Here is a 19,750-nt window from a genome sequence, read left to right on the forward strand (position 1 = left end):
AAAAACCAGTTTGATAAACCTATGACAGCCTCAAATTCAAAGTGCCCTGATCACCTCATCAAAGTTTCAGCATAGGGGTATTGCTAAGCTCTATAAGTGACACCCTATCAAAAGCAGATATTAGGCCATGAACAATAATTAGAATCATAACTTACCAAAAATTGGCTTATGTTTTCCTTTCATCTTACCTATCTGTATGTACTGCCCCTCAGTCTTCTTCACCTTAAAATAGAGTTTGTAACAATTCCTTTCTAAAAGGAGATACTATAAACAGCATCGGGTCTATGCAAAAGCAAATATACATGGAGTTTCTTTTGAAGGATAGCAAAAGGTCCACCTGTCCCCAAAACGTATCATCCTTTCCCACACAGTACTGGTCTCAAACTAAGAAATTTGCCAGCAATGGCAGTTCTTTGGACTCATACGTATTATATGTTAATTATCCATACACACACGTGCCCTGTGTTTTAAGAGCAGAATTTGTGGTAAAAGACAGAAATCAGGTGTATTTCAATAGGAGAACGAAAACAATTTGGAACATCCATGGAAAAAAATCAAATCACTAAATACCAGTAAGATATGATAATAGAAATTTGGAGTAAAGGTAAATTTTTCTAACATAATAACATAATTCATCAAGCTCATCTTTCTTAGGAAGATTAAATAATGTATGCATAGCTCTCTGAACTCCTTGAAAAAGAAGACATAGAAATACGGAAAATAATTATAACTACATCTCCTAGTACCTAAAGTCTTGGCTGAAAGCCTCATTAGTTCATTCATATCAGCACACTACCACTCAGTAAGCCAAAGAAAAACAACTCCTACATGCTAGTCAAGGAGCCGAAGAGTAAAATGCAGCCTGCAAGGGTTGACTCCAATCAGAATTTAACCTGGGCAGTGTACGAATCTGGTTCACATATTTTAAGGGAAAAGGAGATTAATAAATTATCTCTGAACCCTATCCCTAACATGAAAGGCTGCCACCTGTCTAGGATTTGAGTTTCATAGGCATATTTACTACATCAAAGCATCAAGGGACAGGCTTTGAGGGAAGGCAGACAAGATCAAGAGATTTCCATATTTTAAATAAGACACAAAAATTACATTATTTATTCACAAACCTGAGGGCCCTTAGTGGGTTAGACTTAAATTCACACATCCTGGAAAAGGTACTCTATTCAAAATGAAGTTTAAGAGGGAACGAATGAATTTCATGGGGATTTATAAATTAATAAAAGTATTCTGCAAGGTGCTTTGAGAGTCAGAGATTAAAGAAAACCATGAAGCCATATAAAATAAAGTATTCACTTTCCCACTTTTCCCAGTGCTATGAGAATATGAGTGACTTTTTTTCAGCTGTTGTCAAAGAATTTTTTTCCATGTCTATTTTTTCCTGGTGCTATCTATACCAATAGTTTTCTATACCAAGAACAATAACATCTTACACTTAAATTAAGCTTGGAAGATTACAAAGGGATATTACATAGTCTATCTTTTTTGATCCTTAGATATATTCTGGAGATAGTTAATTTCATCTCAATTTTAGAGATAAGGCAACTAAGATCAAAAATATATATATTTTTAGTGATTAACTCGAGGTTACACAACATGTGCATAGTGGAACCGAGTGAAACCCATGTCGTTGGACTCCAGGTCCTTGACGTTTCCTCCCCTCAGCATAGATTTACCAACCCAGTGATAATATAGACAACTCTCGTTCTCATTCTCTCCCGATTTCACAAGGAAGACATTCCAGTCAGACCTGTTAAAATAATCTATTTTATTATTAAGGCAAAATTATAGTAATTTTCATTACTGTTAGTGAAGAGAAGGTGCAAACCACAACTCTTTTACCTGATTCACATTAAACCAATTGACTGGAGACTTCAAATTGTTCCTGGATCGACCTACATGCTGCCATCTTAATGCCAGGGGATTTCTTTATTTGAGACCTTAATGTGTGAAACTGAGTCTCAGCAAACCTCAGGATGTGCTGATGCAATCCACATGCAGCGTTATGAAGGTCTTCCTGAGCCATGGTCCCAGGAGCAGGTGGTTCTTTCGATCTTTATAGTTGTAAAGGAAATATTTGGTAATCAGACTAAAGAAGTACCCTAGAAAAAAACAGGAAGGCATTTATTTGTTCAATGACATGAAATTCTTCTTTCTCTGCCTAAATTTCATTCTGCCTGATGTACAAGAGTCTGAAGGAGAATCCTCAGAAAATAGAAAGAGCTTCAGAGGCCATTGTTAGAGTGGTTCTTGGAACAGCAATAAAAATAGAGATAAAGTAAAAAAAAAATCAAGAGTAGCTCTTTTTTGTTATAGCTTATGACAGAAAGCCTCCATAGCAGTATATTTCAGTCAGACTTTGCTGGGTACCAAACCATCCCTACACTAAATGATTTTTATTTTAATTTTTATTTTTTAAGTGAGGCAACCCTTGGTTGACCTCACAGATAGCAAGGACCTTGGCAGCTTACAATCCCTTATTTTTTTATTTTTTATTTTTTATGCCTACACCACCTGGTCTTCTTAGGTGATCTTCCACCCAAGTACTAAGCAGGCCCGATCCTGCTTAGCTTCCGAGATCAAACGGGATTGAGCTTGTTCAGGGTAGCATGACCGTAGACTTCTAAAGGGTTTGAAAAAAAATTCTCACTATTCTGAGGGTTTGGCTGGGTGGTTCTCTTCTGACTAAACCTGTACTTACTAATGTGCTAGATTTACCTATAGAGTCAGCTAAGGGCCTATAGTCAAGTTGGAAAAATAGACTTCACCTGTTGATGGGAAAAGTCACATTACAAAAGTTTGTGAACACAAGGAGGCATAATTCTTTGGTGTCCATTATTATTATAATAATTAGTTACACTAGGATTTTTAATCCCAACTGTACACACAATCATCTGGGATACTTTTAAACACATATTAGTGACTGGGTCTCACTCCAACAAATTCTGATTTAAGTGGTCTGGGGTAAAGCTCAGTCATCAGCATTTTTAAAAAGTTTTCCAGGTGATTAAACTTAAGCCAGATTTAAGAATAACTACTTTATACTCTGGTGATTGAATTATGTTGCAGAATGAGTAAGAGAGAGTACTTTGCAATAAGAATTTCCTATTAATGCAAATGATGAAAGGCAAAGTAAAATAGAAAACAAATAGAAGACAGAAAAGTATTGGATAAAAGTCAATAATCAGAACCAGAACCAAGACATGAACTCAGTCAAAAGTAGCCACGGGTTTTTACCAATACTGTAGTAAATAAAGGGATATTGATAATTAACCTGAGAACAAAATTGATCATCTATATATAACTGTCTTATATTCATGATTCGTTGCATACATATTTACAGATATGCTTAGCTACTTAAAACCCAGTACACAGTTCACTCACTTGTGTTGTTTTAGTTTTCTCAAATTAATTCTGTATTTTCCCTGTAACTTATGGGTTCTCAAGACAGGCTGAACCTAGGATATTTCCAAAAAAAAAAAAAAAATTCTAATACATAAATCCAATTCAAGTATTCTGATTTAATTAGCCTGAAATTGGACCCAGACATCAGCTATCCAGGTAATTCTAATGTGAAACCAGGCTTGAGAACTATTGCTCTAAGATGTCATTTTAAACAAAACTTTTTAAGTATTTTTAAGGAGAGTTTGGCAATAACTCTGATGAAACCGAACAATATGGTGGTTTCTCATAGGGTTTAAAACAGTTATCTGAGGGCAGGACCTATGTCTTCTTCAACTCCGTATATCAACACCCTGGCACAGGGTATAGCATAAGATGTAGACTGGTACCTGTCTTATAGAATGAGCGCCCTAACCTACTGTTGTGTGAGTTTGGTTGAGAGCAAATCACAGTTTCCAGGAACATGATATACCTTAATTCATCAAAACATTCCTGAAAATCTACTTTTGGAAAAGCACTGTGCCAGTTACTTCACATATATATTAGTTGTGTTAATGCCAGGCCATTGAAAATATTTTTTTATTCAGCTGACAGTTACATCCAGGGTAAGCTAGTAATTAGAAAACTTCATATCGGTTGAATACTCAAGGATTAAATGAGGTAATCCTCTCCATCAGACAGAAACAGAACTTGCACTTGAAACAGAGACCGTTAATAGTCAATACCCCTATATTTTAGAGCTTCTAATAAAGACCGATATCTGCAGTGACACAAGACTTGGACATCCCAGCTCAATGCCAGGCAATTATCTTTTATACTTTGATACCTCCCACCTCTCGTCCTTGCTCTTCCTTCCTCACTGTGTTCCCAAATCTATCTAACTCCTAATCCTCTTGGCTTACCTTTCTGTTCTTCATTGAATATTTAGTCCTTGGAATTTTATTTTTCTATTTTCAACCCTTCATTCTCTCTAGCATATAACTTAGACTAATTTCCTGAATGTTCTTATTCCAAGCCAATACCAGAAAATCACGTGAAGCTCCAGACATGGGGCACCATCCATAATGTCCCACTGTGTCCCATGTAGGTGTCTCCCTCCTCTCCAACCCATACACTCTCAGGTCAACCACACACTGAGACTGATACTCATTCTAATGATTGGCGATCAAATCGCTATTTAGGACATGTGAACTCAGAGAACTTCAGAAATCAGGGTTCCCAACTAATACTTGGCACTATCCTAGAGAAAAGAATTTATATATAAATATGAAAAATGTCCTGTCTATAGATTTAGCAAAATCAAGTAGATTTCTTTAATGGAGGTCATCATTGTGCCCTTATAAACACTGAATTGTTAACACCACGTGGCTAATGCTGCAAAAGAAGTTCTGGTGACTTGAAAATTTTTGAGAATTCTCACCAATTATCCAAAATTTAAAAGGAAACTGAGATGGGATAGTAAACTGAGATGGGATGTTATCCTTCCTCTGCCTCTGTGTCTCTGTGTCTCTGTCTCTCTCTGTCTCTCTGTCTCTCTCTCTCTCTCTCTCTCTCTCTCTCTCTCTCTCTCTCTCTCTCTCTCTCTCTCGATTAGCTTGGGAGAAAGGGTAGGAGGTAGGATGTAGAAAGATATGGATTAGAGACTGGTGAAATTAGAGACATCAATTATTGGAAACAAATGCTCTAGGGATCCATACGGAATTAAGACAGTTCTTTAAAACCCTAAAGTATCTTCTCACCATGGGAATGGAATATGTTCATGCTAAGGCAGGAGAGCAGGGAAAATTCAACAAAGACAGCTGAAGTAAATAGGAAAAATATTTATAAGATCATAGATTTTCAACCCAAATATATCAGTAATTATATTAAATGTAAATGAGTAGTTGAATTAAAAGACAAAGATTTTCAGATCTGAAAAAGAATGTAACACCCATATGTGCTTGCAAGAAACATAGTGCTGATTAGAAGTAACACAATTTAAGTATAAGAATAAGGAAAGGTTAAAAGTAAATGTGCGGGAGAAATACATCATGCAAGCACTAATCGAAAGAAAGCTGATATACCTATACTAATAATTTTAAAAGTAGACATTAAGGTAAGAAATTTTTTTAGAGTAAAAGGATATTTCACAATGACAATCTTTCCATTTAAAATTTAAAATTCTCAATTAGTGTGCATCTAACAACACAGCCTCAAATGTGTGTGTGCGTGTGTGTGTGTGCGCGCACACGTGTGTGTGTGTGGAGAGAGAGAGAGAGAGAGAAACAAAAAGTATATAGAAGTAGATAAATCCATATACGAGAGAGAATGGAGACTTACATAAAAAGTTTTATGGGTCTCTAACATTAAAATTTCTAAGTGGTAGTGGTTCTCATATCAAGTAAAAGATTAAGATTTGTCTTTGAGGATGAAATAATTTTTCCATATGTGTTTTTTCCAACTTTCAAGTATGTAATACTGTATTATTAACTATAGTCACCATGCTGTATATTAGGTCCCAGAATGTACTTGTCTTATACCTGGGAGTTTGTACCTCTTTTAAAACATCTCCCCCGGTTCTTCCCAAACACCAGCCCCTGGCAACCATCATTCTACTTTATTTCTATAAGATTTTTGGTGTTTTTGTTTGTTTTATTTTGGTTTTTTTTTTTTTTTACATTATACATACAAGCAGATCAAACAGTGTTTGCCTTTCTCTGTCTGACTTATTTCATTTAGCATAGTGCCCTCAAGTTCCATCTATGTTGTCACAATTAGCAGGATACTCTATTTTATGGCAAAATACTATTCTATTATATATCACATTTTCTGTATCTATTCATCTATTAATGGACACTTAGGTTGTCTCCGTGTCTTGGTTATTATAAATAATGTTGCAATAAACATGAGAGTGAAGATATTTCTTCAAAACAGCGATTTGTTTTCCTTCAGAAACATATATACAGAGGTGGGACTGCTGAATCATATGGTACTTCTATTTTTAAAAATTTGAGGAAACTCCACACTGTTCCCCATAGGGGCTGTACCAATTTACATTCCCGCCAACAATGCATAAGGGTTCCTTTTTCTCCACATCCTTGTCAATACTTGTCTTTTTTTGAAATAGCCATTCGAACAGGTGTGAGGTAACATTTCATTGCAATTTTAATTTACATTTTCTGATGATTAGTGAAGTTGAGAAACTTCTCATGTACCTGTTGGCTATTTGAATGTCTTCTTTGGATAAATGTCTATTCAGATCCTCTGCTCATTTTTTATTTTATTTTATTTTTTTGAGGGGCCTGGGAGGTACATATTTTATTTCACCTAGGAGTGGGGTTGTTGGGTCATATAGTAACTTAATGTTTATTTTTTCTGAGGAAACAAAAAATTAAAGACTGTTTTCCAAAGTGATTGTAACAATTTATATTCTCACCAGCAGTGTATGGAAGTTCTAATTTCTCCACGACCTTGTTAACACTTGTTATCATCTGAGTTTTTGTTTTTAGTCATTCCAGTGAGTGTGAAGTGGCATCTCATTATGGTTTAGATTTTTTAGTTTCTTGCTGACTAATAATAGTGAGAATTTTTTACCGTACTTGTTGGCTATTTGTATATTTTCTTTTGAGAAATGTTTATTGAGGTCCTTTGCCTATTTTTAAATTGGATTATTCTATCTTTTTATTATCGAATTATAGGAGTTTTTTATATATTCTAGATATAAGTCCCTTATCGGATGTATAATTTGTAAATATTTTCTCCCATTATGTAGGTTGTCTTTTCATTTCTTGCTAATATCCTTCAAAGCACAAAAGTTTTTAATTTTGATAAAATCCATTTATCTACTGTTTTCTTTTGCCACTTAAGCTTTAGTGACATATCTAAGATTCCGTTGTCAAATCAAGGTCATGAAGATATATACTTATGTTTTTTTGTAAGAGTTTAAGGTTTCATATTTAGTTCTTTGACCCATTTTGAGTTAATTTGTATATATAGATTGTGAAATAACAGTCCAACTTCATTCTTTTGCATGTGGTTATCCAGTTGTTCCAGCATCATTGTTGAAAAAGCTATTCTTTCCCTCATTTAATGATCTTGGCACTCTTGTTACTCAGCAATTAACCATTGATGAATGGGTTTATTTCTGGATTCTCAATTCTATTCCATTGGTCTATATGCCAGCACTACACTGTTTTGATTACTATAGCTTTGTTGTAGTAAATTTTGCAATTAGCAAATGTGTAGCTTTCAACTTTGTTGTTTTTCAAGATTGTTTTGGCTATTTGTGGCCATTTCATTATGAATTTTAAGATCAGGTTGTACATTTCTGTGGCAGTCCTTATGCACAGATCCCCCACTCAGATATGCTGGTGTGCAGTTTGGGTGTTTTTTGTTGAGTTTTAGATGTTCAGCTTATTGTTGTTTAAAGGGAAGAGACCTGGGGATGCCTCTCACTCCGCCATGTTTCTTCAGTCCTCTCCATTTTTTAATCAGATTATTTGGTTGGGTTTTTGTTGTTGTTTTTATTGCTATTGAGTTGTATAAATTCCTTGTATATTGGGGATATTAACTCCTTATCAGAGACATGGTTTGCAAATATATTCTCCCATTCTGTAGATTGCCTTTTCATTTGTTAATAGTTTCTTTTGCTACGTATAAGCTTTTTGGTTTGATAGAGTCTCACTTGTTTTATACTTTCTTTTGTTGCTTGTGCTTTGGTGTTATATCAAAAAAAAAAAAACCAACATTGTCAAGATCCCTGTTTTCTTCTATGAGTTTTACATTTTCAGATCTTACATTGCAGTAATTAATTCATTTTGAGTTAATTTTTGTAAGCAGCATAAGATAGGGTCTGATTTTATTCTTTTGTATGTGAACATCATTTTCACAGTGCCATTTATTAAAGAGACTCTCCTTGCTGATTTGTTTCTATTTCTTTTTCTGGTCTCTATTACATTTATTTCTGTTTTGATCTTTGTTATATCTCTCTTTTACTAACTTTGGGCTTAGTTCTTTTTCTAGTTTCTTGAGGTATAAAGTTAAGTTGTTTATTTAGGATCTTTCTTTTTTCTTATTGTAGGCACTTATCCTATAAACATCCCTCTGAGAACTACTTTTATTACATCTAATGTTGATATGTTGTATTTTTATTTTTGTTTGTTTCAACATGTTCTCTATTTCCCTTTTGATTTCTTCTTTGACAGGACTATACTGTTTCATTTTCACATATTTGTAAATTTTATAATTTTCCTCTTTTACTGATTTCTAGTTTCATACTATCGTAGTCGTAAAAGAATACTTAGAAAGATCTTTGGAAACAAGGCAGAGTGAGAGACATCCCCAGATCTCTTCCCTTGAAACAACAATAAGCTGAATATCTAAAACTCAACAAAAAAACACCCAAACTGCACACCAGTGCATCTGAGCATGGAATCTTCTCCTAAGAGCTATCACAGGTCAGAACCCCAGGTGTTGGGCAGTGGACTGGGAGAAATAAAGAAGCTGCCTCTCACGGCCACTGGAGCTCCCTGTAGGAGGAGGGAAAGGGGAGAAGGGGCAGTGAGTTCCCTGAACAGCACTGCCTGGGAAAGCTGGGATCTCCTGCAGCCTGCTGGCAGCAGGGCCCAATCATCAGGGCAGAAAGCAGAGAAGCAGGACACCAGAAAAACAGCAGTGATTTTTATCGGCTGCGATTGCAAAATGAAAGCTGAGCCACAGCCCCCAGTCCCAACCTGGAGGGCTCCTCCCCACATACCCTCCGGGAAGGAACACTGCAGAGCCCCGGGGGAATTTGAGCAAACTGTTGCTAACACTGACAGGGATTGAAACTGAGAGTAGCAAGCGTAATTAAATAGTTATCAGAAAATACAAAGGCATTTTAAGGCTTTATGTAAAGCAGAGATCCAAGAGGCCACCTACTGGAAACCAAAAGAAAAGTGCCTTCTTTGCACTAGGCTAAAGAAAGACTTTTTATAATAAATCTTCTTTCTGGAAAAAAAAGCAGAATACATTTCCATTAATGCCCAGGCGGAGAAATAGTTCATTAAACACCATGAACAACCAAGGTGACAAGGAATCTCAGAAAAAAAAGAGAAAAATCTCCAGAAAATAAGCTTTCAGACAAAGAAGTATGAGATTTAAATAACAGAGACTTCAGGATGTCACTCTTGAAAAATTTCAGTGAATTCTGAAACAAGTCATATCAACAATTCAGGAATTGAAGAAACACCTAGACGAGCAGAGCAAGGACATTGAAACCCTCAAAAAACAAAACAAAACAAAACAAAAAAACCCCAGAATAGATCTTCTGCAGATAAAAAAAAACACACACACACACTGCAAGAGTTGAAAAGTGAAATAGCAAGCTTGGGAAAGTGAAGACAGAAATCTAGAAATGATTCAGAAAGAAGAGAAAAACCAACGAATGAAAAATAATGAAAGAAAAATTTAAGAACTAGCTGATACATCAGGAGAAGAGACATAAGAATAATAGGCATTATCGAAGTCGAGGAAAAGGAGAAGGGACTAGAAAGCATTTTCAGACAAATAGTGGACAAGAATTCCCCAAATCTAAGGAATAAACTGGAGCCTGGAATTCAAGAAGTCAACAGAACACCTAATTATCTCAACCCAAAAAAACCTTCACCAAGACACATTGCATTAAAATTGTCAAAAATCAATGACAAAGACATAATTTTCAGGGCAGCCAGGGAGAAAAAAATGATAACTTATAAAGGAAAACCCATTAGATTATCCTGGGACTTCACAGCACATACCATAAAAGCCATAAAGGAGTGGAATCAAATATTTAAAGTATTAAGTGAAAAGAACTACCAGCCTAGAGTAATGTATCCAGCTAAGCTGTCCTTTAGATACAAAGGAGAAATCAAGATCTTTCCAGATATACAAAAATTGAGGGAATTCTCCACTATGAGTCCTGCCTGCATGACAAGAAATACTGAAAAGGGTCAGCTCGCCTAAAACAACATGACATAAAACACACACACACACACACACACACACACACACAATTAGGAGTAAAGTGACTATCAGGCAAATAGAAGCAGAGGAGTGCAACCTTTATGAAGAACAGGGTATTATGAGTTTAAATAATAAGGAGAATTGTAATGAACATTCAGCATACTTAGGGACAAATCGAGATGACAATAACTGAAAAGAGGAGGATTCGAAGATCCAAATTTGAAAAGGGGAATGGATATAAAGCACGTGCAAAAGAAAATGGACTGTGTACATATAGCTATCCTTTACATATTTGTAATGGTAACCACACAGAGAAGATTCAGAACCGAAATATATAACATAAAACAAGAAGGACCAGAGGGAAAACCCATAAAAGCCAACCAAAATAAAGAAAATGGAAACACAAGGACAAGGAAGCAATGGAAACACCGAGCTACCAGAAAGCAAAAAATAAAATGGCTATACGATCTCATATTTCAATAATCACCCTAGATGTAAAAGGACTGAACTCATCAATAAAAAGGCACAGAGTTTTAGAATGGGTCAAAAACCAAAACCTAACCATATGCTACCTCCCGGAGACACAGCTCAGCTCCAAAGACAAATATAGACTCAAAGTGAAAGAGTAGGAAATGGACATTTCAAGCAAATGGCATTCAGAGAAAAGCAGGGCTAGTGGTACTAATATCAGACAAAATAGACTTTGAAATAAAAAAGATAAAGAAAGATACTGAGGGACACTTCATAATGATAAAGAGAATCATGCACCGAGAAGACATAACACTTATTAATATCTATGCTCCCAATTAGAGAGTTTCAAAATATGTAAAGAAATTACTAACAGAACTAAAGGGAAAAACAGACCAAAACACCATCGTAGTGGGAGACCTAAATACCCCACTGTCAGATATGGATAGATCATCCAAACAGAAAATCAATAAGGAAATAACATCCTTAAATGACACATTAGACCAACTGGATATATTTGACATATACAGAGCCTTCCATCCCAAAACAGCTGCTATACATTTTTCTCTAGTGCACATGGAACATTCTCAAGACTTGACCACATACTGGGACACAGAGATAGCCTCAACAAAAAGAAAGCAGGAAGAACCACAAATACATGGAGATTAAACAACATGCTACTAAAGAATAACCGGGTCAGAGAAGAAATAAAAACAGAGATCAATAGATACATAGAAATGAATGATAATGACAGTACAAAATATCAAAATTTTGGGGACATGCCAAAAGTGGTCATAAGGGGAAAGTTCATATCATTACAGGCCTATCTCCAAAAACGAGAACGAGCCCAAATAAACAACAGAGTGCTTCATCTTAAAAAACGAGAAAAGGAGAAACAAATGAAGCCTAAAGTCAGTAGAAGGAAAGAAATCATCAAAATTAGAGCAGATATCAATAAAATTTAAAACAAAAGAATGACAGAAAAAATAAATTCAACAAAGAACTGGCTCTTTGAGAAGGTTAATAAAATTAAAAACTCCTGGCTATACTCACTAAAGAAAATAGAAAAAGGACACAAATAAACAAAAGCAGGAATGAAAAGAGGGAAATTACAACTTATATTGCAGAAATACAAAGGATCATACAAGAATATTATGAAAAAGAATATAACACAAAATTTAATAACCTAGAAGAAATGGACCAGTACTTAGAATAATACAACTTTTCTAGACTGAATCAAGAACTAGAAAATCTCAATAGACCTATCAGCCATATGGAAATTGAAATAATCATCAAAAACCTACCAAAAAGTAAAAGTCCAAGACTAAATGGTTTCACCAGTGATTCTACCAAACATCCAAAGAAGATTTAATACCTATTCTCTTCAAACTCTTCCAAAAAATTGAAGAGGAGGCAATACTTCTCAACTCATTTTATGAGGCCAATTTTACTCTGATACCAAAACCTTGTAAGGATAACACAAAAAAGGAAAACTGCAGACCAATATCTCTCATGAACAAAGATCCAAAATCCTAAATAAGATGAACCGAATACAGCAAAATATTCAAAAGATTATAGACCACTATAAAGCGGGCTTCATCCTAGGAGCACAGGGATGGTTCAACATATGCAAATTGATTAAACAAATTAAAAAATAAGAATCATATGATCATATCAATAGATGCAGAAAAACCCTTCAACAAGACACAGCACCCATTTATGATCAAAAGGCTTCACAAAATTGGTATAGAAGGAAAGTACCTTAACATGAAAAAGGCCATCTATGAGAAACCCTCAGCCAATATTATACTTATTGGTGAAAAACTAAAATCCTTTCTTCTAAGATCAGGAACAAGGCAAGGCTGTCCATTATCATCACTGTTATTCAGTATAACACTGGAGGTCCTAGAGAGGGCAATCAAGCAAGAGAAAGATAAAAGATATCCAAATAGGAAACAAATAAGTCCAATTGTCACTATTTGTGAATGACATGATTCTCTATATAAAATACTCTAGATTCCACAAGAACACTGCTAGAAAAAATAAGCAAATAAAGTAAACTTTATGGATATAAAATCAACATTCAAAAATCCATTACATTCCTATACTCTAATAATGAAGTGTCAGAAAAAGAAGTGAAAAAAATAATTCCTTTTGCAATTGCAACAAAAAGAATAAAATACCTAGGAATAAATTTAACAAAATGTGAAGGACCGACATAACGAAAACTACAAGACCCTGTTAAAAGAAATCAAAGAAGATACAAAGAATTAGAAAGATATTCTGTGTTCTTGAATTGGAAAAATCAACATAGTTAAAATATTAAAAATTAATGCAATTCCCATCAAAATCCCATCAACATTTTTTAAAGAAATAGAACAAAAAATCATCAGATTTGTATGGAAGTACTAAAGACTCTGAATTGCCAAAGCCATCTTGAGGAAAAATAACAAGACTGGAGGCATCACTCTGCTCGACTTCAATTTATACTACAAAGCGACAATAATCAAAATGACATGGTATTGGCAGCAAAACAGACACATGGACCAATGGAACAGAATCGAGAGTGCAGAAGTAAACCCATATTTATATGGGCAAATCGTTTTCTACAAAAAAGCCAAAAGCATACAGTGGAAAAAGGAAAGCCTCTTCAATAAATGGAGCTGGAAAAACTCAACAGCTACCAGCAAAAGAATGAAACTGTCACCACACACCAAAATTAACTCAAAATGGATTAAAGCCCTGAATATAAGACCAATAAAATGCAAAGAAGAAAACATAGGAACGAAACTCAAGGACGTTGGACTTAAAGAAGATTTTATGAACTTGACCTAAAAAGTAAGGGAAGTAAAAGCTAAAATAAATGAATGGGAATGCATCAAACTAAAAAGCTTCTGCTTTTATATAGCAAAAGATAAGAGACAACCATCCGAATGGGAAAATATATTTGCAAGCAACGGCTCCAATAAGGGCCTAATATCCAAAATATACAAAGATCTCATACAACTTAATAACAACAACAACAAAAAACAAATGATCCAATCAAAAAATGGGCAGAGGGGCAGAACAAACACTTCTCCCTAGAGGATATGCAAATGGACAAAAAATATATGAAAAGATACTCAACATCGCTAGCTATTATGGAAATGCAAATCTAAATCACAATGAGATACCATCTCATACCTGTTAGAATAGCTATAATCAACAGGACAACTAATAACAAATGCTGGAGAGGATAAAGAGAAAAAGAAACCCTCATACACTACTGGTGGGACTGCAAATTGGTACAGCCATTATGGAAAACTGTACAGAGGTTCCTCAAAAAATTAAGAATTGATCTACCCCATGATTCAGCAATCCCTCTACTGGGTATTTATGCCAAAAACTTGAAAACCCATATCCAAAAAGATATTTTCACATCGATGTTCACAGCAGCATTATTGACAGTGGCCAGGACATGGAAGCAACTGAAGTGTCCTATGATAGATGATTGGCTAATAAGCTGTGGCACATATTTACAATGGAATATTACTCAGCCATAAGAAGAGACAAAATACTGCCATTTGTGACAACATGGATGGACCTCTGAGATAATCATGCTAAGCAAAATAAGCCAGACAGAAAAGGTTGAAAAACCACGTGATATTACTTATATGTGGGATATAAACCTAAAAGCTACAAATGAACAGGACATACAAACAGAGACTTATAGACATGGACTACAGACTAGTGGTTACCAGAGGGTAGGGGGTGGGGGAGGAGGAGGTAGGTAGATGGTTAAAGGGGGGTATTATAGAGGTGTAGGGAGAGAGTGTAGTGGGTAAAGGGGATCAAATATATGATAGCTGAAGAAAACTGGACTTTGGGTGGTAAACACACAATGGAATATGCAGATGTCATATGATAATGCACACCTGAAAATTATATAATTGTATTAACCAATGTGTTACCCCAATAAATTTGATTTAGAAAAAATGCTTAGAATGATTTCAGTCTTCTTAAATTGGGTAAGACTTGTTGGGTGGCCTAACATATGATCTATCCTGTGTACAATTTTCTGTGTATGATTGAAAAGAATGCATATTCTGCTATTAGCTGGATGTTCTATATGTGCTTAGGTCCATTTGGTCTGAAGGATAGTTCAAATGCCATGTTTCTTTATTGTTTTTCTATAAGATCTATCCATTGTTGAAAGTAGGGTATTTAAGTCACCGACTGTTATATTTTTGCCTATTTCTCCTTTCAGATCAGTTAATACTTGCTTGATATATTTGAGTGCTCTAATATTGGGTTCATATATATTTATAATTGTTATATTCTTTGATGCATTGACTCTTTTACGATTATATAATGTCCTTCTTTGTCTCTTTTTACAGTTTTTGATCTAATATCTTTATATATATATATAAGTATAGCACTTCTCCTCTCTTTTGTTTTACATCTCCATGAAATATTTTTTCCATCCCTTTACTTTGAACGTATGTGTGTCTTTAAAGCTGAAGTGATTTTTAAGGTGTCATCTAGTTGGGTCTTTGCTATTCATTCAGCCATCTATGCCTTTTGATTGGACAATTAAGGTCATTCATATTTAAAGTAATTATTGATATGTACGAACTTACTAATGCCATCTTTTAAACATTTGTTGTTTTCTGGCTGTTTTGTAGTTCTCACTCATTTTTTCATCCTCTCTCACTCTATTCACTTATGAATTGATGGGTTTTCTATGGCGGTATGTTTATCTTTTGTGTATCCATTATATGTTTTTTGTTTTGTGGTTAGCATGATACTTAGATAAAACACCTTATAAACATAATAGTTTATTTTAAGCTGATAACAACTTAACTTTGATTGCATATAAAACTCTACCCTTTTATTTCCTTCTTATATTTTATATTTTTGATATCACAATTTTCTTCTTTTTATATTGTGGATTCATATGTAAAGAGTTTTGTTTTTTTTTGTTTTATGTGGTGTTTTCCCCCTCCTGCTGCTTTTAAAATTCTCTATTTGGCTTTGATATTAGACAGTTTTATTATAATGTCTTGGAAATTTTAGGACAGTGAGTTCTATGAACTTAGATGACCAAATCCCTCCCATTTGAGAAATCTCAGACATTATTTCTTTAAAAATTCTTTCTTCTCCTTTCTCCTTCTCTTCTTTCTTTTGGGACTCCAATAATGCATCAATTGTTTCTCTCAATGGTATTCCGTAATTCATATAGGCTTTCTTCACTCATTTTCATTCTTTTTTTACATTTTGCTCCTCTGACTGATTTCAAATGAAATGTCTTCTCATTCATGAATTATATCTTCTGTTTGCCCAAGTCTGATTTTGAAACTCTCTATTGAATTCTTCAGTTCAGTCATTGTATTCTTCAACTCCAGAATTTCTATTTGTCTTTTACAATGAGTCTATTTTTTGTTGAACTTCTCATTTTGTTCATGCATTGCTTTCCTAATTTCATTTACTTGTCTGTGTTTTCTTACAGTCTAATGAATTTCTTTAAGAGGAATACACATAATTTCTTATCAGACGGTTCATAGATCTGAATTTCTTTTGAATCTGTTATTGAAGCTTTATTAGTTTCCTTTGTTGATTTCATGTTTCTTTGATTATTCGTAATCTTTGTGGCCTGAGAACACAGGAGCCACCCTGAAGTCTAGGTCTGTGGAAGCCAGCCTGATGTTGGGGCTTGACAGGAGCCTGGGAGCTCAATAACCAGCTGGTGCTGATGAGGGTTGGGAGCTCACAGTAGTTGGACTGGAGTTCAGGTTCACGGGAGTTGGCCTGGTGATGCAGAGGGCTGGGAGTCTAGGGCCATGAGAGTGGCCTAAGGCCTACAGAAGTAGCCAGGTGTTTGTGCAGGCTGATAATTGGGTCCATGAGAAAGTCAGGAACTCACTTTACTCTCCCCTACAGGATGGTATCTATCTCCATGCTGGGCTGCCCAAGCTTGAGAGACTAATGTGAAACTTATCTTTTCTATGCTCTTCGATGCATCTTTTCTCATGCTTATGTTCCACCCCAGGTGCTGTTAACCCTTACCTGGTATCCTTGGCTCTTGTGAAGGTGTTTTCGTGTATGAGTAGTTGTTCAAACTGATGTTTCTGGAAGAGAACAAGTGCTAGAAACTCCTATACCACCATCTGGAGGACATTACTCTTGAAGATTAAATAATTTAAGGAGAATAAAGACTCAATTCTAGAGAGAGAGGCTAGCTAAAATACAATGAGGAGGTCAGGATTTCCAGCCTCCTGGCTAGATTCAAAGCTAAACTTCCTATTCCATGGGAGAAGAAGCAAATGGAAAATAAGTAGAACATTTAAGTGTCAGAGCCTGAGAAAAGGTAAATTAAACAGACTAAGCACATGTGATGGAGATTATGTAGGGTATCAAAGCACAAGACAGTGGCCTCTAACACATTTATCACTCTCCAGGTCCTTAGACAACTATAGAAAGACCATTTTTTCAGGTCCTATTTATAAGGAGGGAGAGAAATGCAGAGACAGAGAGAGAGAGAGAGAGAGAGACAGAGAGAGAGAGGGATAGAAAAAGAAACTGACTTTAAACCTCAAAAAACTGTGATAAGCCTAAAAATGACATACATAATTATAGACTATAGGGGGAAGTAAGGCAGACAGGTCCTAACAAAAGTAGTATTTCATCTGAGCTAAGTGCTGCCTAAAAGACTCTCTCCCCACGGCTCAACTTCTATTCTTCCAAGGTCATTTCATGTCTTTTATTTTCAAGTTTTTCTTAACCACCTCATCCCTAACTCTTCCACTGGCAGCTAAGCTCTCTTCCTTTAATTACCTCATTCCCATGACATGTAGGCTACAGAATTTGTTTGTGTTAAGGCTGAAAAGGAAGAAAAAAGAGACCTGAGAAGACTCTATGCATAAGAATACAGAGCCCAGAGGAAAATAGAATAATTAGCCATCAGAATAAGATAGAAAGAAAAATGGCAAGTGACCACAAGAGAATTATGTTATGGGAATTTTTACTACAGAAAGGTGACAGATACCCAAGATATAAGTGTATAACATAAGCCCTAAGAATTTACTAACTAGTGTTTTATTTTGGAAGACCTATCAAGAAGGGGAAAAAATATGAAAGTTGGCTGGACTTACACCAGTCAGCCTAATAAGAATCGAAAATTTTCACATACTATTTAGAAATCCATAGTTATGTGGTTAAAGAAATCTTAAAAAATGCTATGTATCAGTCGTGAAATTTTGGATAGATTGTTTTGTGTGGGTAGGAAATTTAAGTTCAAGCTGAACTTTTATGAGGAAAAATTGGCTGGAATTCTTTACCCTGGAGCCAAGAGAGGAACTGCAGATATTCTAGTCAGTGATATATTTGTGAAAAACATGAATCTGAGGAATTTTATCCTGTCTTCATGTACTAAAGGCATAGACAAAGCTTAACTTAAGAAAAAAAGTAAGGTTTTGTGTTTTATAACTTTCCTCTTCTTATATGTCTGCAACTTATCTCCCATTACCTATATTCTCTGTCTTGGAGACCCAGACCTTTCATACTTCGGTCCAAAGCTGAATTCAGTAAAGACCTGAATTCTTTCAAAGTGTTCTATGTATCTAGCTTCTTATTTCTGATTTTCCAGTGAAAAAGAATGTTCAGAGTTGTTAAGCGACTAGCTAATACAGATTAAAAGTTGTAGAGCTCATTTCCAGGTATTTTGACTTCTTTCCAGCCTTCATGCATTCATTAGTTCATTTACTGATTTCTTTAACAAATATTTAGAAAGCATGCTGTGTACAAAACATCTAACTTTTGCATAGAACCTCAGAACTCTTTCATATGTTCATTTTATTTAATCTCTACAATAACTTTCTAAGACAGATGAGTTATTAACCTCATTTTACAAATGATGTAGTTAAGGTTTGAAGAGGTCATGTAACTGGATTTATTAAGTGTCACTGCTATGACTTAAATGTGGGCTCTCTGATGCAAAGTTCAGTGAACTTCCTGTTAAATAGTGCTAAGGACACAAAGAAGACAACATATTATCCACACCGTCACAAATTTTATCTAGTTGAAACCAAAGACAGAATAAATAATAAAATAAAGCAATATAGGTACTAATAAACACAGTATTTTTAAGTGCCAACTAAATTATGTAGGCAAAAAGCACCAAGGATTTAGAGAGGGGAAGCATCGCTGGTAACCAAGAAACCTTGGAAAGCTTCATGGAGGAGGAAAACATTGAGATGACCTTAAAAGATGAAAAGAATTGACTAGAAAAGGAAGATGGGCTTTCTTGGCATAGTAAATGATATAAATAGTAACAAGGAGGTAAGTATATGGATGACATGTTTAAGGAACAGTAAGTAGAGTATTATTTAATAGTCACCATTAATTGAAAGGCAACATGGCTTGAGGGTTAAAAGCATATTCTCTGAAGACAGATTCCTGGTGTTTGAGACATGATTCTACCATTTATTAGTTGTTAACATAGTAAGTTAATTAATTTCCCTTGGTTTTCTCATCTGAAAAATTAGAATAATGATATTACCTATTTCAGAGGGTTGTTGAAAGAATTAAATGAATTTACAAAGCATTTAGGACAGTGTCTAAGTATTATCAAAGTTGAGTTAACTAAGTAACATACCGAAAGTATTATAAATATATTGTACCCAGGCATGATATTAAGCACATTTTATTATTTCATTTAATCCTTATCATCCTATAAGGTATGTATTATTATCTCTGTGTTACTGGTGAGAAAACTAGAACTAAGAGAGTTAAATTCTTAAGGTCACACAGCTGGTAATTACAAATGCAAAGCCTGGAATCTTAACCACTAAGCTATATTTTCTGAGTATAGAAAGCAGTGAGAAAATAGAGAAAAGTAGGTCGAGGGCAAACTATAGAGGGCCTTGAA

At 35.0% G+C, this 19,750-nt stretch overlaps 1 pseudogene; it reads right to left on the reverse strand.

Moving 5' to 3' along the window:
• Positions 1-2,517: 2,517 nt before the first annotated feature.
• On the reverse strand, positions 2,518-2,636 carry LOC118605413 (annotated as a pseudogene).
• Positions 2,637-19,750: the final 17,114 nt, after the last annotated feature.

The sequence above is a fragment of the Rousettus aegyptiacus genome, unplaced genomic scaffold (genome assembly GCF_014176215.1).
Source record: "Rousettus aegyptiacus isolate mRouAeg1 unplaced genomic scaffold, mRouAeg1.p scaffold_m13_p_1, whole genome shotgun sequence".
Lineage (NCBI taxonomy): Eukaryota > Metazoa > Chordata > Mammalia > Chiroptera > Pteropodidae > Rousettus > Rousettus aegyptiacus.